At 44.5% G+C, this 17,235-nt stretch overlaps 35 non-coding genes and 7 pseudogenes across 35 annotated transcripts; all 42 read right to left on the bottom strand.

Moving 5' to 3' along the window:
• Positions 1-2,201: 2,201 nt before the first annotated feature.
• Positions 2,202-2,320, bottom strand: LOC132620926 (5S ribosomal RNA). Its single transcript, XR_009575352.1, has one exon. It is a non-coding gene; the product is annotated as a 5S ribosomal RNA (ribosomal RNA).
• Positions 2,321-2,461: 141 nt separating this feature from the next.
• LOC132620897 (5S ribosomal RNA) lies at positions 2,462-2,580 on the bottom strand. Its single transcript, XR_009575323.1, has one exon. It is a non-coding gene; the product is annotated as a 5S ribosomal RNA (ribosomal RNA).
• A 146-nt stretch (positions 2,581-2,726) lies between these two features.
• LOC132620876 (5S ribosomal RNA) lies at positions 2,727-2,845 on the bottom strand. Its single transcript, XR_009575301.1, has one exon. It is a non-coding gene; the product is annotated as a 5S ribosomal RNA (ribosomal RNA).
• Positions 2,846-2,986: 141 nt separating this feature from the next.
• LOC132620870 (5S ribosomal RNA) lies at positions 2,987-3,105 on the bottom strand. The gene has a single exon (XR_009575296.1). It is a non-coding gene; the product is annotated as a 5S ribosomal RNA (ribosomal RNA).
• A 150-nt stretch (positions 3,106-3,255) lies between these two features.
• Positions 3,256-3,374, bottom strand: LOC132620929 (5S ribosomal RNA). Its single transcript, XR_009575355.1, has one exon. It is a non-coding gene; the product is annotated as a 5S ribosomal RNA (ribosomal RNA).
• A 158-nt stretch (positions 3,375-3,532) lies between these two features.
• Positions 3,533-3,650, bottom strand: LOC132620954 (5S ribosomal RNA; annotated as a pseudogene).
• Positions 3,651-3,805: 155 nt separating this feature from the next.
• LOC132620901 (5S ribosomal RNA) lies at positions 3,806-3,923 on the bottom strand. Its single transcript, XR_009575326.1, has one exon. It is a non-coding gene; the product is annotated as a 5S ribosomal RNA (ribosomal RNA).
• A 149-nt stretch (positions 3,924-4,072) lies between these two features.
• Positions 4,073-4,191, bottom strand: LOC132620882 (5S ribosomal RNA). The gene has a single exon (XR_009575308.1). It is a non-coding gene; the product is annotated as a 5S ribosomal RNA (ribosomal RNA).
• Positions 4,192-4,328: 137 nt separating this feature from the next.
• LOC132620831 (5S ribosomal RNA) lies at positions 4,329-4,447 on the bottom strand. The gene has a single exon (XR_009575257.1). It is a non-coding gene; the product is annotated as a 5S ribosomal RNA (ribosomal RNA).
• A 157-nt stretch (positions 4,448-4,604) lies between these two features.
• LOC132620928 (5S ribosomal RNA) lies at positions 4,605-4,723 on the bottom strand. The gene has a single exon (XR_009575354.1). It is a non-coding gene; the product is annotated as a 5S ribosomal RNA (ribosomal RNA).
• Positions 4,724-4,866: 143 nt separating this feature from the next.
• On the bottom strand, positions 4,867-4,984 carry LOC132620953 (5S ribosomal RNA; annotated as a pseudogene).
• A 156-nt stretch (positions 4,985-5,140) lies between these two features.
• Positions 5,141-5,259, bottom strand: LOC132620875 (5S ribosomal RNA). Its single transcript, XR_009575300.1, has one exon. It is a non-coding gene; the product is annotated as a 5S ribosomal RNA (ribosomal RNA).
• A 143-nt stretch (positions 5,260-5,402) lies between these two features.
• On the bottom strand, positions 5,403-5,521 carry LOC132620852 (5S ribosomal RNA). The gene has a single exon (XR_009575278.1). It is a non-coding gene; the product is annotated as a 5S ribosomal RNA (ribosomal RNA).
• Positions 5,522-5,672: 151 nt separating this feature from the next.
• LOC132620860 (5S ribosomal RNA) lies at positions 5,673-5,791 on the bottom strand. The gene has a single exon (XR_009575286.1). It is a non-coding gene; the product is annotated as a 5S ribosomal RNA (ribosomal RNA).
• A 146-nt stretch (positions 5,792-5,937) lies between these two features.
• Positions 5,938-6,056, bottom strand: LOC132620887 (5S ribosomal RNA). The gene has a single exon (XR_009575313.1). It is a non-coding gene; the product is annotated as a 5S ribosomal RNA (ribosomal RNA).
• A 155-nt stretch (positions 6,057-6,211) lies between these two features.
• Positions 6,212-6,330, bottom strand: LOC132620908 (5S ribosomal RNA). Its single transcript, XR_009575334.1, has one exon. It is a non-coding gene; the product is annotated as a 5S ribosomal RNA (ribosomal RNA).
• A 155-nt stretch (positions 6,331-6,485) lies between these two features.
• Positions 6,486-6,603, bottom strand: LOC132620952 (5S ribosomal RNA; annotated as a pseudogene).
• A 154-nt stretch (positions 6,604-6,757) lies between these two features.
• LOC132620930 (5S ribosomal RNA) lies at positions 6,758-6,876 on the bottom strand. The gene has a single exon (XR_009575356.1). It is a non-coding gene; the product is annotated as a 5S ribosomal RNA (ribosomal RNA).
• Positions 6,877-7,019: 143 nt separating this feature from the next.
• On the bottom strand, positions 7,020-7,138 carry LOC132620851 (5S ribosomal RNA). The gene has a single exon (XR_009575277.1). It is a non-coding gene; the product is annotated as a 5S ribosomal RNA (ribosomal RNA).
• A 150-nt stretch (positions 7,139-7,288) lies between these two features.
• LOC132620822 (5S ribosomal RNA) lies at positions 7,289-7,407 on the bottom strand. Its single transcript, XR_009575249.1, has one exon. It is a non-coding gene; the product is annotated as a 5S ribosomal RNA (ribosomal RNA).
• Positions 7,408-7,554: 147 nt separating this feature from the next.
• Positions 7,555-7,673, bottom strand: LOC132620916 (5S ribosomal RNA). Its single transcript, XR_009575342.1, has one exon. It is a non-coding gene; the product is annotated as a 5S ribosomal RNA (ribosomal RNA).
• Positions 7,674-7,831: 158 nt separating this feature from the next.
• On the bottom strand, positions 7,832-7,950 carry LOC132620819 (5S ribosomal RNA). Its single transcript, XR_009575246.1, has one exon. It is a non-coding gene; the product is annotated as a 5S ribosomal RNA (ribosomal RNA).
• Positions 7,951-8,102: 152 nt separating this feature from the next.
• On the bottom strand, positions 8,103-8,221 carry LOC132620941 (5S ribosomal RNA). The gene has a single exon (XR_009575367.1). It is a non-coding gene; the product is annotated as a 5S ribosomal RNA (ribosomal RNA).
• Positions 8,222-8,368: 147 nt separating this feature from the next.
• On the bottom strand, positions 8,369-8,486 carry LOC132620934 (5S ribosomal RNA). Its single transcript, XR_009575360.1, has one exon. It is a non-coding gene; the product is annotated as a 5S ribosomal RNA (ribosomal RNA).
• Positions 8,487-11,372: 2,886 nt separating this feature from the next.
• LOC132620923 (5S ribosomal RNA) lies at positions 11,373-11,491 on the bottom strand. Its single transcript, XR_009575349.1, has one exon. It is a non-coding gene; the product is annotated as a 5S ribosomal RNA (ribosomal RNA).
• A 158-nt stretch (positions 11,492-11,649) lies between these two features.
• Positions 11,650-11,766, bottom strand: LOC132620956 (5S ribosomal RNA; annotated as a pseudogene).
• A 143-nt stretch (positions 11,767-11,909) lies between these two features.
• Positions 11,910-12,028, bottom strand: LOC132620917 (5S ribosomal RNA). The gene has a single exon (XR_009575343.1). It is a non-coding gene; the product is annotated as a 5S ribosomal RNA (ribosomal RNA).
• A 147-nt stretch (positions 12,029-12,175) lies between these two features.
• Positions 12,176-12,294, bottom strand: LOC132620885 (5S ribosomal RNA). Its single transcript, XR_009575311.1, has one exon. It is a non-coding gene; the product is annotated as a 5S ribosomal RNA (ribosomal RNA).
• Positions 12,295-12,453: 159 nt separating this feature from the next.
• LOC132620947 (5S ribosomal RNA) lies at positions 12,454-12,572 on the bottom strand (annotated as a pseudogene).
• Positions 12,573-12,709: 137 nt separating this feature from the next.
• Positions 12,710-12,828, bottom strand: LOC132620874 (5S ribosomal RNA). Its single transcript, XR_009575299.1, has one exon. It is a non-coding gene; the product is annotated as a 5S ribosomal RNA (ribosomal RNA).
• A 152-nt stretch (positions 12,829-12,980) lies between these two features.
• Positions 12,981-13,099, bottom strand: LOC132620936 (5S ribosomal RNA). Its single transcript, XR_009575361.1, has one exon. It is a non-coding gene; the product is annotated as a 5S ribosomal RNA (ribosomal RNA).
• Positions 13,100-13,347: 248 nt separating this feature from the next.
• Positions 13,348-13,466, bottom strand: LOC132620942 (5S ribosomal RNA). Its single transcript, XR_009575368.1, has one exon. It is a non-coding gene; the product is annotated as a 5S ribosomal RNA (ribosomal RNA).
• A 153-nt stretch (positions 13,467-13,619) lies between these two features.
• LOC132620859 (5S ribosomal RNA) lies at positions 13,620-13,738 on the bottom strand. Its single transcript, XR_009575285.1, has one exon. It is a non-coding gene; the product is annotated as a 5S ribosomal RNA (ribosomal RNA).
• A 1,300-nt stretch (positions 13,739-15,038) lies between these two features.
• On the bottom strand, positions 15,039-15,156 carry LOC132620944 (5S ribosomal RNA). Its single transcript, XR_009575370.1, has one exon. It is a non-coding gene; the product is annotated as a 5S ribosomal RNA (ribosomal RNA).
• A 65-nt stretch (positions 15,157-15,221) lies between these two features.
• Positions 15,222-15,340, bottom strand: LOC132620826 (5S ribosomal RNA). Its single transcript, XR_009575253.1, has one exon. It is a non-coding gene; the product is annotated as a 5S ribosomal RNA (ribosomal RNA).
• Positions 15,341-15,494: 154 nt separating this feature from the next.
• Positions 15,495-15,613, bottom strand: LOC132620943 (5S ribosomal RNA). Its single transcript, XR_009575369.1, has one exon. It is a non-coding gene; the product is annotated as a 5S ribosomal RNA (ribosomal RNA).
• A 151-nt stretch (positions 15,614-15,764) lies between these two features.
• Positions 15,765-15,883, bottom strand: LOC132620792 (5S ribosomal RNA). The gene has a single exon (XR_009575220.1). It is a non-coding gene; the product is annotated as a 5S ribosomal RNA (ribosomal RNA).
• A 140-nt stretch (positions 15,884-16,023) lies between these two features.
• Positions 16,024-16,142, bottom strand: LOC132620961 (5S ribosomal RNA; annotated as a pseudogene).
• A 148-nt stretch (positions 16,143-16,290) lies between these two features.
• LOC132620915 (5S ribosomal RNA) lies at positions 16,291-16,409 on the bottom strand. The gene has a single exon (XR_009575341.1). It is a non-coding gene; the product is annotated as a 5S ribosomal RNA (ribosomal RNA).
• A 152-nt stretch (positions 16,410-16,561) lies between these two features.
• LOC132620949 (5S ribosomal RNA) lies at positions 16,562-16,680 on the bottom strand (annotated as a pseudogene).
• A 149-nt stretch (positions 16,681-16,829) lies between these two features.
• On the bottom strand, positions 16,830-16,948 carry LOC132620845 (5S ribosomal RNA). The gene has a single exon (XR_009575271.1). It is a non-coding gene; the product is annotated as a 5S ribosomal RNA (ribosomal RNA).
• A 150-nt stretch (positions 16,949-17,098) lies between these two features.
• LOC132620921 (5S ribosomal RNA) lies at positions 17,099-17,216 on the bottom strand. Its single transcript, XR_009575347.1, has one exon. It is a non-coding gene; the product is annotated as a 5S ribosomal RNA (ribosomal RNA).
• Between the last annotated feature and the right edge of the window lie 19 nt (positions 17,217-17,235).

Genomic DNA, 17,235 nt, shown 5'->3' with positions numbered 1-17,235 from the left:
ATAATGATGGCCCCTTCAGGCAGCCGCTTCCGGCTTAATAACGATGGCCCCTTCGGGCAGCCGCTTCCGGCTTAATATCAACTCAAACTCAATACACAATTAGGAATATAGGCAAGCATGGAAAAGCTGAACAGAACCAAACTTTTTTGAATCTAATTATCTATTTCAGGACATAGTGGCATTCAAAATGGAAATCAAACAACTAATGATGACAGTGAGTCAGGGATGTGTCAAGCTAAACATAATTTAAGAGTGATTCCCACATTCTTTTGAATTGAGTTTTAACTTGAGTCAACTTGTTGCTAGAGCGTTCATTAATTTATTTCAATCTCCACAAAATCAGTATATACTAGCATGAACACTCAGCAGGTCATGTCATTGTGCAGGCTCTATCTATCTAAGTCACATAAATTCCGAAAAAGCAAAACAGTCAAGTAGTGCCCCCCCCCCCCCCCCCACAAATACATGGACCAAATTTTAAGAGTCAGACCAAAACTCAAGGCTTTCAGGACAGACATGATAGGCAGGTTTTCCTCCTGAGCCTTGTTTAAATAAGATCATACAAGAATTAATGACTTAGGCATGAATCTAGGTTAGTGACTTTGATTCACACTTTCCTTTTTTCTTTCTTTCAGACTTGGACATGAGACAATCACATATATTGATTAAGACTAATGTCTACTTCATGTAAATGCACTGGAGATCTTTAGACAGGATTCAGAGACAAGTCGTGTGAACAGATGATCAAACAAATTTGGGTTGATGGTAATCTTCTAAATACTTAGTCTGATCTCCCTTTAAGACTTTTGGCATAACTGAACTCTATTACAGGATTGCAGGGTCAAATGTATTCATATGGAAAACACACCTCCATAGACTTATAGAGTGTTGCCATGGCATCTTTTATTTGGAGGAGGGTACTATGGACCAAGTTGGACTTGGTTCTACCCAGTCCTCTCTCTAAGATTCCTTTAAAAAGGCTCCTCTATTGTCAAGTGGCTCACAGCTTGCCCATGAACCCTTTTTTCCTTAAACCATGAATTGGTTAAATTAATTGTGGCCATAACAAAATAATCAAATAATTTTTAAAAATAAATTTGCAATAATCTTAATTGATTAATTAAAACATTTATAGACAATTGCAAATAGTTTTTGACAAATTACACAATTATGCAAAATTAAATTACTAAGAGGTGAAATGGTTAATTTATTTAAATTACTCAAACTCCTTGAATTGAAGGGAAATACGTATTTGCTAATTTTGATTTTTTGACAATTTTAACAATTAAATGGATGATTATTGTTTTCTTAAACCAAATGCCTTCTTTTTCTTTGATTAAATCTAATAAGTATCTCATAAATGTCATAAAGTACCAATTACTTTCTAAATAATTTGTGATGTCATGACAAAACCCTTTTCACCAATTTAAAGGAGCAAAATATTGACCTGAAGAATTTACAAAAATTATTCAAAAACCCTTTAAGGTGCATAACTCATTTATTTTTTATTTAAGGACTCTGAGTGATTAAAACAAATTACGGGAGGTCAAAAATTAGGTGTGAACAATTGCCCCTTCGGTGTTCGGGGATGGCGGGACCATCCCTGAGCAACGAAACTTGACTAATCCTAATTTTTGACTGACCCGACTCATTCCACCCTTCATATTTATGCAATTTTCACACACGTGGCAGGACCCTGGCTTCTGGGTTTCCTACATATCTCAGGTTATATGAGAATTCAAACCATTTGTAGTTCACTCAACTAAGGACTTTCAAGTGATTTGGAAGGGCAGTCCTGAGATCCCAGTGTTGTGATTGGGTTCCTTCAAACGACTGTTAGAATGTGACCGACTCTCTGGTCTTGAGTTCGCCTAAAAATCCCTGGTCCCTGGGAATCAGGTCTCAGTGTGTATCCGACCGGTCATGTTTTTTAGTAAAGAAAATGAAAACAAGACAAATTGTGGCTGGGTCTGAGATCAGATGGCTTTTAAATCCTGGCCGGAGAGCTTAATTCTCATGGGCACCCTATCTTGACCGGCTGCGTAAGAAATGTTCCACGTTTGCTCCGCAATTTGTCTGGATCTGGCTAAGATAGCCGGCTTTCTTCTGGCGGCTGTGAGCCTGTCTCCTAGCTTAGCTAAAAGCCTATCCTTTTCACATCGTGGCCCAGACGTTATTGCAAAAAATGTATACTTAAAGGAGGGATGCAACACGAGGACTTCCCAGAGGGTCACCCATCCTAGTGCTACTCTCTCCCAAGCACACTTAACTTCAGAGTTCTTATGGGATCCGGTGCGTTAGTGCAGGTACGATCGCATCCGTCATTCCTAGCGCTCTAAATTCTATTAAGCCCTTTCCTCCCCCGCCTCCACGCCCACGCTTAACTAAAAGCCAATCCTTTTCACATCTCGGCCTGGACGTTATTTTTATAAAAAATATATAATTAAAAGCGACAAAAGGAGGGATGCAACATGAGGATTTCCCAGGAGGTCACCCATCCTAGTACTATTCTCTCCCAAGCACGCTTAACTTCGGAGCTCTGATGGGATACGGTGCGTTAGTGCGGGTATGATCGCATCCATCATTCCTAGCGCTCTAAATTCTATTAAAACCTTTCCACCCCCCCCCCCCCCCCGCCACCACGCCCACGCTTAACTAAAAGCCTGTCTTTTTCACATCTCAGCCGGAACATTGCAAAAAATATATAAATAAAAGCGATAAAAGGAGGGATGCAGCACGAGGACTTCCCAGGGGGTCACCCATCCTAGTACTACTCTTGCCCAAGCACGCTTAACTTCAGAGTTCTGATGGGATCCGGTGCGTTAGTGCTGGTAGAATTGCATCCGCCATTTCTAGCACTCTAAATATTATTAAACCCTTCACCCCCCCCCCCCCCCCCTCACGCCCAAGCTTAACTAAAAGCCTGTCCTTTTCAAATCTCGGCCCAGACATTGCAAAAAATATATAAATAAAAGCGACAAAAGGAGGGATGCAACACGAGGACTTCCCAGGGGTTCACCCATCCTAGTACTACTCTCGCCCAGGCACGCTTAACTTCGGAGTTCTGATGGGATCCGGTGCGTTAGTGCTGGTATGATCATATCCGTCATTCGTAGCGCTCTAAATTGTATTAAACCGCTTCCTCCCCCCCCCCACCCCGCCTCCCCGCCCACGCTTAACTAAAATCCTATCCTTTCACATCTCGGCCCGGATGATATTTTTGCAAAAAATTTATAATTAAAAGCGACAAAAGGAGGGATGCAACACGAGGACTACCTAGGGGGTCACCCATCCTAGTACTACTATCGCCCAAGCACGATTAACTTCAGAGTTCTGATGGGATCCGGTGCATTAGTGCGGGTATGATCACATCTGTCATTCCTAGCGCTCTAAATTCTATTAAATCCTTTCCTCCTCCCCCCCCCCCCCCCCCCCGCCTCCCCGCCCACGCTTAACTAAAAGCCTGTCCTTTTCACATCTCGACCCGGACGATATTTTTGCAAAAAATATATAATTAAAAGCGACAAAAGGGGGGATGCAACACGAGGACTTCCTAGGGGGTCACCCATCGTAGTACTACTCTCTCCCAAGCACGCTTAACTGCGGAGTTCCGATTGGACTGGTGCGTTACTGCGGGTATGATCGCATCCATCATTCCTAGCCCTCTAAATTCAATTAACTCCATTCCGCCACCCCCCCCCCCCCCACGCCTCCACACCCACACTTAACTAAAAGCCGGTCCTTTTCACATCTCGACCAGGACGTTATTTTTGCAAAAAATATATAATGAAAAGCGACAAAAGGAGGGATGCAACATGAGGATTTCCCAGGAGGTCACCATCCTAGTACTATTCTCTCCCAAGCACGCTTAACTTCGGAGCTCTGATGGGATCCGGTGCGTTAGTGCGGGTATGATCGCATCCATCATTCCTAGCGCTCTAAATTCTATTAAAACCTTTCCACCCCCCCCCCCCCCCCCCCGCCACCACGCCCACGCTTAACTAAAAGCCTGTCTTTTTCACATCTCAGCCGGAACATTGCAAAAAATATATAAATAAAAGCGATAAAAGGAGGGATGCAGCACGAGGACTTCCCAGGGGGTCACCCATCCTAGTACTACTCTTGCCCAAGCACGCTTAACTTCAGAGTTCTGATGGGATCCGGTGCGCTAGTGCTGGTAGGATTGCATCCGCCATTTCTAGCACTCTAAATATTATTAAACCCTTCACCCCCCCCCCCCCCCACGCCCAAGCTTAACTAAAAGCCTGTCCTTTTCACATCTCGGCCCAGACATTGCAAAAAATATATAAATAAAAGCGACAAAAGGAGGGATGCAACACGAGGACTTCCCAGGGGGTCACCCATCCTAGTACTACTCTCGCCCATGCACGCTTAACTTCGGAGTTCTGATGGGATCCGGTGCGTTAGTGCTGGTATGATCATATCCGTCATTCGTAGCGTTCTAAATTGTATTAAACCGTTTCCTCCCCCCCCCCCCCCCCCACCCCGCCTCCCCGCCCACGCTTAACTAAAATCCTATCCTTTCACATCTCGGCCCGGATGATATTTTTGCAAAAAATTTATAATTAAAAGCGACAAAAGGAGGGATGCAACACGAGGACTACCTAGGGGGTCACCCATCCTAGTACTACTATCGCCCAAGCACGATTAACTTCAGAGTTCTGATGGGATCCGGTGCATTAGTGCGGGTATGATCACATCTGTCATTCCTAGCGCTCTAAATTCTATTAAATCCTTTCCTCCCCCCCGCCTCCCCGCCCACGCTTAACTAAAAGCCTGTCCTTTTCACATCTCGACCCGGACGATATTTTTGCAAAAACTATATAATTAAAAGCGACAAAAGGGGGGATGCAGCACGAGGACTTCCTAGGGGGTCACCCATCGTAGTACTACTCTCTCCCAAGCATGCTTAACTGCGGAGTTCCGATGGGACTGGTGCGTTACTGCGGGTATGATCGCATCCATCATTCCTAGCCCTCTAAATTCAATTAACTCCATTCCGCCACCCCCCCCCCCCCCCACGCCTCCACACCCACACTTAACTAAAAGCCGGTCCTTTTCACATCTCGACCAGGACGTTATTTTTGCAAAAAATATATAATGAAAAGCGACAAAAGGAGGGATGCAACACGAGGACTTCCCAGGGGGTCACCCATCCTAGTACTACTCTCGCCCATGCACACTTAACTTTGGAGTTCTGATGGGGTCCGGTGCGCTAGTGCTGGTATGATCACATCCGTCATTCCTAGCGCTCTAAATTTTATTAAACCCTTTCCTCCCCCCTGCCTCCCCACCCACGCTAAACTAAAAGCCTGTCCTGTTCACATCTCGGCCCGGACGACATTTTTATAAAAAATATATAATTAAAAGCGACAAAAGGAGGGATGCAACATGAGGACTTCCCAGGAGGTCACCCATCCTAGTACTTCTCTCTCCCAAGCACGCTTAACTTCGGAGCTCTGATGGGATCCGGTGCGTTAGTGCGGGTATGATCGCATCCATCATTCCTAGCGCTCTAAATTCTATTAAATCTTTTCCACCCCCCCTCCCCCCACCCCCCGCCACCACGCCCACGCTTAACTAAAAGCCTGTCCTTTTCACATCTCGGCCGGAACATAGCAAAAAATATATAAATAAAAGCGACAAAAGGAGGGATGCAACACGAGGACTTCCTAGGGGATCACCCATCCTAGTACTACTCTCGCCCAAGCACGCTTAACTTCAGAGTTCTGATGGGATCCGGTGCGTTAGTGCTGGTAGGATTGCATCCGCCATTCCTAGCACTCTAAATTTTATTAAACCCTTCTCCCCCCACCCCCCCACCCCCCCTAACGCCCAAGATTAACTAAAAGCCTGTCCTTTTCACATCTCGGCCCGGACATTGCAAAAAATATATAAATAAAAGTGACAAAAGGAGGGATACAACACGAGGACTTCCCAGGGGGTCACCCATACTAGTACTACTCTCGCCCAAGCACGCTTAACTTCGCAGTTCTTATGGGATCCGGTGCATTAGTGCTGGTATGATCACATCCGTCATTCCTAGCGCTCTAAATTCTATTAAACCCTTTCCTCCCCCCCCCCCCCCCCCCGACCTCCCCGCCCACGCTTAACTAAAAGCCTATCCTTTTCACATCTCGGCTCGGACGATATTTTTGCAAAAAATATATAATTAAAAGCGACAAAAGGAGGGATGCAACACGAGGACTTCCTAGGGGGTCACCCATCCTAGTACTACTATCGCCCAAGCACGATTAACTTCAGAGTTCTGATGGGATCCGGTGCATTAGTGCGGGTATGATCACATCTGTCATTCCTAGCGCTCTAAATTCTATTAAATCCTTTCCTCCCCCCCCCCCCCCCCCCCGCCTCCCCGCCCACGCTTAACTAAAAGCCTGTCCTTTTCACATCTCGACCCGGACGATATTTTTGCAAAAACTATATAATTAAAAGCGACAAAAGGGGGGATGCAGCACGAGGACTTCCTAGGGGGTCACCCATCGTAGTACTACTCTCTCCCAAGCATGCTTAACTGCGGAGTTCCGATGGGACTGGTGCGTTACTGCGGGTATGATCGCATCCATCATTCCTAGCCCTCTAAATTCAATTAAATCCATTCCGCCACCCCCCCCCCCCCACGCCTCCACACCCACACTTAACTAAAAGCCGGTCCTTTTCACATCTCGGCCAGGACATTATTTTTGCAAAAAATATATAATGAAAAGCGACAAAATGAGGGATGCATCACGAGGACTTCCCAGGGGGTCACCCATCCTAGTACTACTCTCGCCCATGCACACTTAACTTCGGAGTTCTGATGGTGTCCGGTGCGCTAGTGCTGGTAAGATCACATCCGTCATTCCTAGCGCTCTAAATTTTATTAAACCCTTTCCTCCCCCCTGCCTCCCCACCCACGCTAAACTAAAAGCCTGTCCTGTTCACATCTCGGCCCGGACGACATTTTTATAAAAAATATATAATTAAAAGCGACAAAAGGAGGGATGCAACATGAGGACTTCCCAGGAGGTCACCCATCCTAGTACTTCTCTCTCCCAAGCACGCTTAACTTCGGAGCTCTGATGGGATCCGGTGCGTTAGTGCGGGTATGATCGCATCCATCATTCCTAGCGCTCTAAATTCTATTAAATCTTTTCCACCCCCCTCCCCCCACCCCCCGCCACCACGCCCACGCTTAACTAAAAGCATGTCCTTTTCACATCTCGGCCGGAACATTGAAAAAAATATATAAATAAAAGCGACAAAAGGAGGGATGCAACACGAGGACTTCCTAGGGGGTCACCCATCCTAGTACTACTCTCGCCCAAGCACGCTTAACTTCAGAGTTCTGATGGGATCTGGTGCGTTAGTGCTGGTAGGATTGCATCCGCCATTCCTAGCACTCTAAATTTTATTAAACCCTTCTCCCCCCACCCCCCCCCCCCCCCCTAACGCCCAAGATTAACTAAAAGCCTGTCCTTTTCACATCTCGGCCCGGACATTGCAAAAAATATATAAATAAAAGTGACAAAAGGAGGGATGCAACACGATGACTTCCCAGGGGGTCACCCATCCTAGTACTACTCTCGCCCAAGCACGCTTAACTTCGCAGTTCTTATGGGATCCAGTGCATTAGTGCTGGTATGATCACATCTGTCATTCCTAGCGCTCTAAATTCTATTAAACCCTTTCCTCCCCCCCCCCCCCCCCCCCCCGACCTCCCCGCCCACGCTTAACTAAAAGCCTGTCATTTTCACATCTCGGCTCGGACGATATTTTTGCAAAAAATATATAATTAAAAGCGACAAAAGGAGGGATGCAACACGAAAACTTCCTAGGGGGTCACCCATCCTAGTACTACTTTCGCCCAAGCACGCTTAACTTCAGAGTTCTGATGGGATCCGGTGCGTTAGTGCTGGTATGATCACATCCGTCATTCCTAGCGCTCTAAATTCGATTAAACCCTTTCCTCCCCCCCCCCCCCCCCACCTCCCCGCCCACGCTTAACTAAAAGCCTGTCCTTTTCACATCTCGGCCCGGACGATATTTTTTCAAAAAATATATAATTAAAAGTGACAAAAGGAGGGATGCAACACGTGGACTTCCTAGGGGTTCGCCCATCCTAGTACTACTCTCTCCCAAGCACGCTTAACTTCGGAGTTTCGATGGGATCTGGTGCATTAGTGCAGGTATGATTGCATCCATCATTCCTAGCGCTCTAAATTCTATTAAATCCATTCCGCCACCCCCCTACGCCTCCACTCCCACGCTTAACTAAAAGCCGGTCCTTTTCACATCTCGGCCCGGACGTTTATTTTGCAAAAAATATATAATTAAAGCGACAAAAGGAGGGATACAACACGAGGACTTCCCAGGGGTCACCCATCCTAGTACTACTCTCGCCCATGCACACTTAACTTCAGAGTTCTTGTGGGATCCGGTGCGCTAGTGCTGGTATGATTGCATCAGCCATTCCTAGCACTGTAAATTCTATTAAACCTTTTCCTCCCCCGTCTCCACGCCCACGCTTAACTAAAAGCCTGTCCTTTTCACATTTTGGCCCGGATGTTATGTTTGCAAAAAATATATTAATAAAAGCGACAAAAGGAGGGATGCAACACGAGGACTTCCCATGTCGTGCCCCGATACCCACCCTAGACGTGACCGGCATCCGACGTCATGAACAACATCGGAAGACCCTAAACAATGCAATAATAACACTTGAACCCGCCAGATTCAACGTTCACCTCTAATAGTTTATAAAATAAATGTAACGTCATGTTCCTTCTTAATAATCTTTCCTATTAAATTAAACAAAGTTATAAATAACTGCATATATCAGGATCATAATTATGAAATAAGATCAGCGGAAGTCTAATATAAGTAATAGTCATAAACGTGGCAAACACCCATTAAGTCATACGAGACTTTGACAATCTACTCACAATTCTGGCAACTATCTATGGAGCTTCTAAGAGACATAACAATCGTCTAACTTCGGGTCGCAGCCCGGAAATCTAGAATAAAAAATGAAACAAGAAGTGTCCCACAAACAAGGATGTGGGCTCACCAAATCAACAACAACAGCAAGTTCTCCTAAGCGTCGAGAGTATCACGAACCTGCTCTTCTCCGTTTCCTAACATACCATAAAAAACAACAATGGTATGCCTGAGTACTTTCGTACTCAGTGAGTGCCTCGGGGACAACAAATATTATAAAAATAAAATATAATAATACATAAAGAAATCAGTTCTGAAACGATAGTATAAAAATAGTCATTCCACTTTGTGATTCTTAATATCATTTGTTAAACAGTTTACAAAGCCATTAATCAATATAAAAACAGGTATTCAGCATGTGTATCTCAATAAGAATTATCAAAACCGATTATAAAGTCTTTTGTCAAGTTACAACTTTCAATTATGCCTTTCAAATTGATCATGATTGTCAACAACAGTTCCATGAGAAAATAAGAATATCACACATGTCAATACAGGCCCAAGAATCAATCAAATCGAAGGGATAACCGTAGGGTTCCCTTGTCACATCGCACCACACCGGAATATGAAATTCTCGGTGGCTATCCTTCCTCACGAATAGCTAGGCATTAACCACACTCGGGGTAGCGAACCCGGTAGTGGCCACTCTTCCTCCCGAATGGCTAGGCAATTACCACACTCGGATCCATAGTGACCACCCTTCCTCCCGAGTAGCTAGGCATAAATACACCGGAATATGAAATCCTCGGTGACCACTCATCCTCCCGAATGGCTAGGCATAAATGCACCGGAATATGAAATCCTCGGTGACCACTCATCCTCCCGAATGGCTAGGCAAAATCACATCAACAGAGTTTATAGCTTAAAAGCCGAATTACAATTCATCTTAAAGTAGTCACATCACCATTTACCATTAAGGTTTGTTATGCCATATCGTAAAGATAAATCATTTCAAAGAATGTCTTGAAAACGTTTCATTTCTTTAAACAAGTTTCAATTTCCACAATTCGTGATAACATACTTTAATGAGTCAACAACCTTTCAAGTAACTAGTTAAATCATCCATCAAGAGAATTCCAATATCATTACCAATCGTTATCCTTCATCATTAAGCATCTCTTATCGAGGAAAACATTCATAATATCATATACATATTTAGGGTTTGTTACAATCTAGGTTTAATGTGGGTTTGTCCCCTCACACACATTAACCACCATTTAGACATGAATTGGAGTTCAAGAACCATGAAAAGAATTACTTTTCCTTTCATCCATTAAAGAATATTGAATAAAATTTATACTTCCAACAATAGTTTCAAAAGTGATTTTCATTCAAAATAAGTTTTCAAAAGAGAGACATACAAATCACCTTCATAGTCAAAAAGAATTTTCAAAAGAGACATACCTTAATATGTTAAACAAAGTTTAACAATTCACTTTCTAATGAAGAACACCCAAACCCTAACTTGAATCACTTTGGGAAGAATTATGTTGCAAACCCTAGGTTTTGGTCACAAGAATCATGTTAAGAATTATGGGTTTGATGTTAGAATCGATTAGTAATGTTAGGGATGTTCTTACCTTTGATTTAGAGACTTGGAGGAATGATTTTCGTCCTTAGGGTTGTTTAGAAAGTGGAGGAATAAACAAAACAAGTGTCTTATTTATACTTTTCTGGTGAAAACGGGCCAAAGGATGCACCCGAAGGACGGACCGTCCTTCGTGTTACGGACCGTTCTTTGGACTGTCCTTTAGTGGAAATGTCCAGAGAGTTCTGGTGATTTTTGAGATGTTACGGCCCGTAACACGTGTTACTGTTCGTAACGTCTCACCGTAACACAGGCCAAATTTCTAGCGAAGACAGGCTTCAGTAAAACGGGCATAACCTTTTGTACACAACTTTGTTTGGGCTGGGCGACCTACCGTTGGAAATATATTTCAAAGATCTACAACTTTTATCAAGGAAGTTTTCCCAAATTCGCAACAAATTTTCATCAAACTCGGCCAGAAGACAGACCTACCAAAACTTAGGCGAATTTAAGAGCCCTTAAGAACTTCAATAGTTGGTTTGACATCAAAACTACAATATTTCACCCGAATTCATCAAGAATGGGTTCATATAGATAAAATATCATCTTAACACTAGATTTTTACAAATTCACACCTAGTTCAAGTTTACGGGGTGTTACATCCCAGGGGGTCAACCATCCGTCATTCCTAGCGCTCTAAATTCTATTAAACCCTTTCCTCTCCCCGCCGCCTCCAAGCCCACACTTAACTAAAACCCTATCCTTTTCACATCTCAGCCCGGACGTTATTTTTCCAAAAAATATATAATTAAAAGCGACAAAAGAAGGGATGCAACACGAGGACATCCCAGGGGGTCAACCATCCTAGTACTGCTCTCGCCAAAGCACGCTTAACTTCGGAGTTCTGATAGGATCCGGCGCGTTAGTGCTGGTATGATCGCATCCGCCATTCCTAGCGCTCTAAATTCTATTAAACCATTTGCCCCCCCCCCCCCCCCCCCCCCGCTCCACCAAGCCCACGCTTAACTAAAAGCCGGTCCTATTCACATCTCAGCCCCGACGTTATTTTTGCAAAAATTATATAATTCAAAGCGACAAAAAGAGGGATGCAACACGAGGACTTCCCAGGGGCACCCATCCTAGTACTACTCTCGCCCAAGAACCCTTAACTTCTGAGTTCCGATGGGATTCGGTCCGTTAGTGCGAGTATGATCCCATCCTTCATTCCTAGTGCTCTAAATTTTATTAAATCCTTTCCTCCACCCCGCCTCCACACCCACGTTTAACTAAAAGCCTGTCCTTTTCACATCTCGGCCCGGACGTTATCTTTGCAAAAAATATATAATTAAAAGCGAAAAAAGGAGGGATGCAACACAAAGACTTCCCGAGGGATCACCCATCCAAGTACTATTCTCGCCCAAGCACGCTTATCTTCGGAGTTCTGATGGGATCCGGTGCGTTAGTGCTGGTAGGAATGCATCCGCAATTCCTAGCGCTCTAAATTCTATTAAACCCTTTATTACCCCCCCCCCCCCTCGACGCCCACTCTTAACTAAAAGCCTGTCCTTTTCATATCTCGGCCCCGACGTTATTTTTGCAAAAAATATATAATTAAAAGCGACAAAAGGAGGGATGCAACACGAGGACTTCCCAGGGGGTCACCCATCCTAGGACTACTCTCGCCCAACAACGCTTAACTTCGGAGTTCTGATGGGATCCGGTGCATTAGTGCAGGTATGATCGCATCCGTCGTTCCTAGTGCTCTAAATTCTATTAAACCCTTTCCTCCATCCCCCCGCCCCCCCCGCCCGCTTCCACGCCCACGCTTAACCAAAAGCCTGTCCTTTTCACATCTCGTCCCGGACGTTATTTTTACAAAAAATATAAAATTAAAAGCGACAATAGGAGGGATGCAACACAAGGACTTCCCGGGGGGACAGCCATCCTAGTACTACTCTCGCCTGAGCAAGCTTAACTTCTGAGTTCCGATGGGATCCGGCGCATTAGTGTTGGTATGATCACATCCGTCATTCCTAGCACTCTAAATTCTATCAAACCCTTTCCTACCCCCTCCCCCCCACGCTTAACTAAAAGCCTGTCCTTTTCACATCTCGGCCCGGACGTTATTTTGCAAAAGATATATAATTAAAAGAGAGCAAAGGAGGGATGCAACACGAGGTCTTCATAGGGGGTCACCCATCCTAGTACTACTCTCGCCCAAGCATGCTTAACTTCGGAGTTCTGATGGGATCTGGTGCGTTAGTGCTGGTATGATCGCATTCGTCATTCCTAGCACTCTAAATTCTATTAAACCCTTTCCTTCCCCCCGCCTCCACGCCCACGCTTAACTAAAAGCCTGTCAGCCTGTCCTTTTCACATCTCGGTCCGGACGTTATTTTTGCAAAAAAATATATAATTAAAAGCGAAAAAAGGAGGGATGCAACACGAGGACTTCCCAGGGGGTCAGCCATCCTAGTACTACTCGCGCCTAAGAAAGCTTAACTTCGGAGTTCCGATGGGATTCGGTGCGTTAGTGCTGGTATGATCGCATCCGTCATTCCTAGCATTCTAAATTCTATTAAGCCCTTTCCTCTCCACCCCCCCCCCCCCCGGCTCCACGCCCACGCTTAACCCGACTTATTAGTGCTGTTATGATAGCATTTGTCATTCTTAGCGCTCTAAATTCTATTAAACCTTCCCCCCCGTCTCCACGCCCACGCTTAACTAACAGCTTGTCCTTTTCACATCTCTGCCCGGACGTTATTTTTGCAAAAAATATATAATTAAAAGCGACAAAAGGAGGGATGTAACACGAGGACTTTCCAGGGGGTCACCTATCTAAGTACTACTCTCGCCCAAGCACGCTTAACTTCGGAGTTCTGATGGAATCCTTGGCGTTAGTGCTGGTATGATCGCATCCGCTATTCCTAGTGCTCTAAATTCCTATTTAACCCTTTCCTACCCCCCCCCCCTCCCCGCCTCCACGCCCACTCTTAACTAAAAGCCTTTCCATTTCACATCTCAGCCCGGACGTTATTTTTGTAAAAATGTATAATTAAAAGCGACAAAAGGAGGGATGCAACACGAGGACTTCCCAGGGGATCACTCATCCTTGTACAACTCTCGCCCAAGCACGCTTAACTTCAGAGTTCTGATGGGATCCGGTGTGTTAGTGCAGGTATGATCGCATCCGTCATTCTATTAAACCCTTTCCTACCCCCCCCCCCCTCCCCGCCCATGCTTAACTAAAAGCCTGTCCTTTTCATATCTCGGCCCGGACGTTATTTTTGTAAAAAATATATAATTAAAAGCGACAAAAGGAGGGATGCAACACGAGGACTTCCCACGGGGTCACCCATCCTAGTACTAATTTGTAGTTTTATTTGGATAAATTTCTTGTGAAAGTGTCGTCAATTAATTCAAATTTGCCCCACATAAAACCTATTGAATGATCCTTCCCACTACAACCTTTCCCTCAATATTCAGATTTTATATCATAATCATAATTATTTGGTATTTATATAAACTCTCATATCTTTTAGTCTTAATTAAATATTAATCATAATTGATAGTAATATCATTGCAAACGACTTTATGATAAGTGAATTGAAAAGTCTAACCTTTACTGCGTAATTCTGGGTGTCTTTTTTTTTCACAATTTTCCATACTTCCGCCATTGATTAATCATGCTTCAAGACTTCGGAACTTCAATATTTTATATAGAATCCAACTTATTTTTGTGTGATTAATAGGGTATGATCAATACATCAAGGATAAGCAAAACTTCGGGTCGTTGTTTTAGTGGTTGAAAAGTGCTCGAAGTCCATTTTTGTTTGAAGACCTGTTGTCATTAGTTTAAAGTTTTTTATTATTAGGGTTTAGATTTAAGTGTGTTATTTTATAATGCTTAACTTTATTTCGAATATGTTGCGATCTTTTTAAAATAAGATATATTATTAAAACATGCACCATGCACCCAACCAAGACAAGGCATGATTCAAAACAAAAGTGCTCGATTATCAGTGATGTTTGATGTGGCATGACCTTAAGTAGTTATATAAATTGATAAGATAAAATTATCAAATACTGAGTATCGGGAAAAAAGTAGTTGTAAATTGGTGAAACTTTAAACGGTCATAACTTTGCGCTCAGACGTCCGATTTACGCGATTTTTTTTTGTCGTATTTTTGCGTGATCTGGCCGCCCAAACGCCGCAAGGCGGTTTGGCCGAGCCGATTTTTCAAAAAAACACATGTTATCCCATTCAATTTAAATTTTGCTCCAAATTGGTGCACAATTTTCATTCATCGTTAGTAAAAATCTTGTGATAAAAAATATATAATTAAAAGCGACAAAAGGAGGGATGCAACACGAGGACTTCCCAGGGGCTCACCCCCACTCCCCGCCCACGCTTAACTAAAAGCCTGTCCTTTTCACATCTCGGCCCGGACGTTATTTTGCCAAAAATATATAATTAAAAGCGACAAAAGGAGGGATGCAACACGAGGACTTCCCAGGGGGTCACCATCCTAGTACTACTCTCGCCCAAGCTTGCTTAACTTCGGAGTTCTGATGACATCCGGCGCATTAGTGCCGGTAGGATCGCATCCGTCGTTCCTATCTCGGCCCGGCCGTTATTTTTGTAAAAAATATATAATTAAAAATTACAAAAGGAGGGATGCAACACGAGGACTTCCCAGGGGGTCACCCATCCTAGTACTACTCTCGCCCAAGCACGCTTAACTTCGGAGTTCTGATGGGATCCGGTGCGTTATTGCAGGTATGATCGCATTCATCAATCCTAGCGCTCTAAATTCTATTAAACCCTTTCCTCCCCCCCCCCCCCTCCCCACCCCGCCTCCAAGGCTTAACTAACAGCTTGTCTTTTTCACATCTCGGCCCGGACGTTATTTTTGCAAAAACTATATAATTAAAAAGGACAAAAAGAGGGATGTAACACGAGGACTTCCCAGGGGGTCACCCATCCAAGTACTTCTCTTGTCCAAGCACGCTTAACTTCGGAGTTCTTATGGAATCCTTGGCGTTAGTGCTGGTATGATCGCATCCGCTATTCCTAGCGCTCTAAATTCTATTTAACCCTTTCCTACCCCCCCTCCCCCCCGCCTCCACGCCCACTCTTAACTAAAAGCCTGTCCTTTCACATCTCGGCCCGGACGTTATTTTTGCAATAAATATTTAATAAAAAGCGACAAAAGGAGGGATGCAACACGAGTACTTCCCATGGGGTCACCCATCCTAGTACTACTCTCGCCCACGCACGCTTAACTTCGGAGTTCTGATGGGATCCGGTGCGTTAGTGCTGGTATGATCGCATCCGTCATTCCTAGCGCTCTAAATTCTATCAAACCCTTTCCTACCCCCCTCCCAGCCCACGCTTAACTAAGGGCATGTGTTTTTCACATCTCGGCCCGGACGTTATTTTTGTAAAAAATATAAAATTAAAAGAGACAAAAGGAGGGATAGAACACAAGGACTTCCCGGGGGGTCAGCCATCCTAGTACTACTCTCTCCTAAGCAAGCTTAACTTCAGAGTTCCGATGGGATGCGGTGCATTAGTGCTGGTATGATCGCATCCGTCATTCCTAGCACTCTAAATTCTATCAAACCCATTCTTACCTCCCCCCCCCCCCCTCCCCGCCCACTCTTAACTAAAAGCCTGTCCTTTTCACATCTCAGCTCGGACGTTATTTTGCAAAAATATATAATTAAAAGCGACAAAAGGAGGGATGCAACACGAGGACTTCCCAAGGGGTCACCCATCCTAGTACTACTCTCGCCCAAGCTTGTTTAACTTCGGAGTTCTGATGTGATCCGGTGCGTTAGTGCTCGTTTGATCGCATCCGTCATTCCTTGCGCTCTAAATTCTATTAAACCCTTTCTTTCCCCCCGCCTCCACGCCCACGTTTAACTAAAAGCCTGTCAGCCTGTCTTTTTCACATCTCGGCCCGGACGTTATTTTTGTAAAAAATATATAATTAAAAAGAGACAATAGGAGGGATAGAACACAAGGACTTCCCGGGGGGTCAGCCATCGTAGTACTACTCTCTCCTAAGCAAGCTTAACTTCGGAGTTCCGATGGGATCCGGCGCATTAGTGCTGGTATGATCGCATCCGTCATTCCTAGCACTCTAAATTCTATCAAACCCATTCCTACCTCCCCCCCCCCCCCTCCCCGCCCACTCTTAACTAAAAGCCTGTCCTTTTCACATCTCAGCTCGGACGTTATTTTGCAAAAGATATATAATTAAAAGCGACAAAAGGAGGGATGCAACACGAGGACTTCCCAGGGGGTCACCCATCCTAGTACTACTCTCGCCCAAGCCTGCTTAACTTCGGAGTTCTGACGGGATCCGGTGCGTTAGTACTGGTATGATCGCATCCGTCATTCCTAGTGCTCTAAATTCTATTAAATCGTTTCCTTCCCCCAGCCTCCTCGCCCACTCTTAACTAAAAGCCTTTCAGCCTATCCTTTTCACATCTCGGTCCGAACGTTATTTTGCCAAAAATATATAATTAAAAGCGACAAAAGGAGGGATGCAACACGAGGACTTCCCAGGGGGTCACCATCCTAGTATTACTCTCGCCCAAGCTTGCTTAACTTCGGAGTTCTAATGGGATCCGGCGCATTAGTGCCGGTATGATCGCATCCGTCGTTCCTAGCGCTCTAA

The sequence above is a fragment of the Lycium barbarum genome, chromosome 11 (genome assembly GCF_019175385.1).
Source record: "Lycium barbarum isolate Lr01 chromosome 11, ASM1917538v2, whole genome shotgun sequence".
Classification (NCBI taxonomy): domain Eukaryota; kingdom Viridiplantae; phylum Streptophyta; class Magnoliopsida; order Solanales; family Solanaceae; genus Lycium; species Lycium barbarum.
Note: the sequence above shows the minus strand (reverse complement) of the source record. Positions and strands in the feature narration are given on the sequence as shown.